The 3,425-nt window shown below is 37.8% G+C and overlaps 1 non-coding gene across 1 annotated transcript; it reads left to right on the top strand.

The window, feature by feature from the left end:
• Positions 1-2,330: 2,330 nt before the first annotated feature.
• Positions 2,331-2,437, top strand: LOC113461940 (small nucleolar RNA R71). Its single transcript, XR_003384197.1, has one exon. It is a non-coding gene; the product is annotated as a small nucleolar RNA R71 (small nucleolar RNA).
• The last annotated feature ends 988 nt before the right edge of the window (positions 2,438-3,425 follow it).

Genomic DNA, 3,425 nt, shown 5'->3' with positions numbered 1-3,425 from the left:
TGATTTTCAGCCCTACCCAGGAAGCTTTGATAAGAATAGGAAGAATTAAGGAAATCGAAGAAAAATATTCTGCAGAAAAGATCATAATTTATGGTTATTGTCTCTTTGTTCTAAGCTGAAACAACGGGCCCTTGCTAACTAATGTAACTGATATCTTGAAATCAGTCATATTAAAACACTTAAAAAATCTGTCAGAAAGAGTTTGAAGAGCCACTTTGCTATTTGAAACCCCATGGACACCCAGGTATCATTTTCCCTTCAACAGGATTTGCATGTGCTGCTCTCTTCCCGTCTTTCTTTTAATATGCATCTTCAACTTAAGTTGATTATAGTGGCCACTCTAGAATTCTTTTCTTTTAGCATGTACATAGTGACAACTTGTTGTCCACCAGAAGATTTTGGACCATTATATCCAAGGATCTAAGACATGGTACCCACACCTGTCTCAGTCTTGTACCAGGATCCTGATGCTTTACCAGGATGCCTCCAACTACACCGCAATTCAATCATTTCACTTTGTTTCAGATAATCAAGGTTTGATTTTAGGTCAAAGCAAGAGAAGACACTAGTGAACTATTGGTATTCTCTGAAACCAATACATTGCTGAAAGTCTGAAATGTTGCGTCGTTAAGATTTATATGGACATTGATACAAGAATTCCTAGAGTCCTAATCGGGGTAGGACTTCGGATTCAAATTAAAGTCCTAATTAGATTAGGACTAAAATTAAATAAGTCCTAATTTGATTAGGGTTTCTTAAGTCCTAATTAATTATTAATCTAATGAATCAACATGACTCCTAATTGGGTTAGGATTGAAGAGTTCAATTGAGTCATGGTTCACTCAAGTTCTAATTGGATTAGGACTAGAATAGATTGAACCCAATTGATTCATGATTTGGTTAAACCCTAATTGGATTGGGACTAAACCAAATTAGGGCCACCCAATCCTCATTAGATGAGGATTAGGGCAACACAAAAGGGGCCGGCGCCCCTCTTGGAAAGCAATCAAGGGCTCCTAACTTGTAGGAGCCCTTCATGCTTTAAAAAGGGGTGAGGGCGGCAGCTAGGGCTCCTAAGAGCTTTTCCTCTTCCCTTGGAGCCGTGGCCACCCTCTCCCTCCCTTGGTTCAGCCGCCAGCAAGAAGAAGGGAAAAAGAAGCCATGGCGCCCTCCTCTTCCTCCTTTCCTCTTTCCAACGCAGGAAAAGAAAGTAGGCTGCAGGGGCTTTGCTTCTTCCTCTTCTTCATCCTTCTTCTTCCTCCTCTCACGTATATTCAAGAGTTGAAAGAAAGAGGAGATCAGCCATCAAAAGTTATCTCTGCAAGGGAGCTAGCACCCCGGTGAGATAGAGAGCTTGGATCGGATTCTGCTTCGTGTGGATACCCGTAGAGGCCGGACACTTGAACGGCTTCAAGCGAACCCTCTTCCAGAAATCCTACGATCATCAGATAGTGGTGAAGTTCTACCCACTCAAAGGTAAGTAGTAAATCTGAAATTAATCATGTCTTTTAATTTTAATCTCCCCTTTAGATTTCATAAAACTGAGTTAGAGAACTCTAGAAAATTTTTGAAATCTACGTTCCCTATTACGTTCATGAGATGAACGCCCCCGCATGTGTCTTTCCGCTGCGATCGTCGCAACGCATGTGGGGGTAATCCAATAAATTCTACCTACAGAATTTTTAAGTTCTTGGAGTGATTGCATTGTATTCTGATTTATTTGAGTCTACCCTTGCATGAAGGTTTGCAAAGTATCTTCAAGGGATTTCCTATGTGGCGGCACATAAGGAGTAGGAACAGAATTTTCTTGAGATTCATTGGCAGTGGGTCCATGTCTCCAACAAAAGTTAGGATGGTTTCGCCAATTAGGATTATATGTTTCTGGAAATGGTCCTTTATAAGTATTGGTAAAATTTGCTTAATCATGCAACACTTCTTGAAAAGCAGGGATTGTAGGATAATACTTGGTCACATGTGCATTACTTTCGCAAATTCCACATATACTTTCAACAATAGTTTGTGCTTTTCCTATATTGGCCTTGCTTAATTCCATGGCTTCAACCTTCCTAGTTAGATTAGCAATTCTTACATTGACATCATTATCATCTTTAATAAGATATATTCCTCCTTTTGCATTAGGTGCTATTTTAGATTTTTCATTTTTATCTGTTGTATCCCAAGCTTGTGCATTTTCTGCTAAAAGATCAAAATAATCCCAGGCTTCATTTGGTTCCTTACTCATGAATTCACCGTTACACATCATTTCTACAAATTGTCTCATGTTAGAGGACAAACCATCATAAAAGAAACTAATGATCCTCCAAATTTCATATCCATGATGTGGGCAAGCAAGCAGAAAGTCCTTAAATCTTTCCCAACACTGAAAAAATGTCTCTCCATCTTTTTGTGCGAAGTTCATGATTTTTCTTCTAAGTGTGTTTGTTTTATGTGTTGGAAAGAATTTCTTTAAAAATTCTCGTGTCATTTCTTGCCAGGTAGCTATGTCCTAGGCCTTAAGGAGTGTAACCATGACTTAGCTTTTTCCTTTAAAGAAAAAGAAAATAACTTAAGCTTAACTACCTCTTCAGTGACATCAATAAAATGAAGTGTTGAGCACACTTCATCAAATTCTTTCAGATGCAAATAGGGACTTTCAGAATCAAGTCCGTGAAACTTTGGGAGTAATTGGATTATTCCTGGTTTTATGTCAAAAGCTCCCGCAGTAGTAGGAATAACCATACAGGATGGGGTACTGATCCTAGTGGGTTGTAGATAATCACGAAGCTTCTAATAGTAAGTCATCTTGAAATTCATTATCTCCCTGATTACTACCATTATCTTCCATTTGATTATTTGAATTTTGAACCATTAAATTTTTATCTTTTGATTCAACTCGAAATAATCTATTCGTTTTATCTCTCTCCCACAACAGCATATACTGGAATTTTATTTTATTATATATATATATTATTATTATTATTAATATTATTATTATTTATTTTTTTATTTTTTATTTTTTTTTGTTGGTATAAGTACCACCTAAAGAGATCTAAACAAACACTCTAAAAAAAAATTTAATTAAAATTAAACATGCATTAAAACATCACCCAATAAGTTCTAATGTTTTTCTAAAAAATTCTAGATATCTCCTAACTGGTTTGAAGATGACACCTGAGCCTCCAATCCGGTCTAGTAACCTTAGTCGACCAGGTAAGCTCCCAGGTAAGTGAAGGGGTCACGATGCGTGTAGCAAAGGTCCCACTTAAAACCCACTTTACTCGAACAGAAACTGTACCTCCCTTCAATCACTTAGAGAGACAAAGCTTGCCTAGACATCGACCCGGGCCACAGAGCGAAATTGGTGCAACTTTCAGTGGTCTTCGTCCTATTGAACTCGAATATCCTTAGGGGCCAACATCTAGTTG

This window comes from Phoenix dactylifera, chromosome 12 (genome assembly GCF_051530095.1).
Source record: "Phoenix dactylifera cultivar Ajwa chromosome 12, Ajwa_hap1_PhDact_Kaust_v1.1, whole genome shotgun sequence".
NCBI lineage: Eukaryota > Viridiplantae > Streptophyta > Magnoliopsida > Arecales > Arecaceae > Phoenix > Phoenix dactylifera.
The sequence above is the reverse complement of the archived record's forward strand: the minus strand, read 5'-3'. Positions and strand labels throughout refer to the sequence as shown.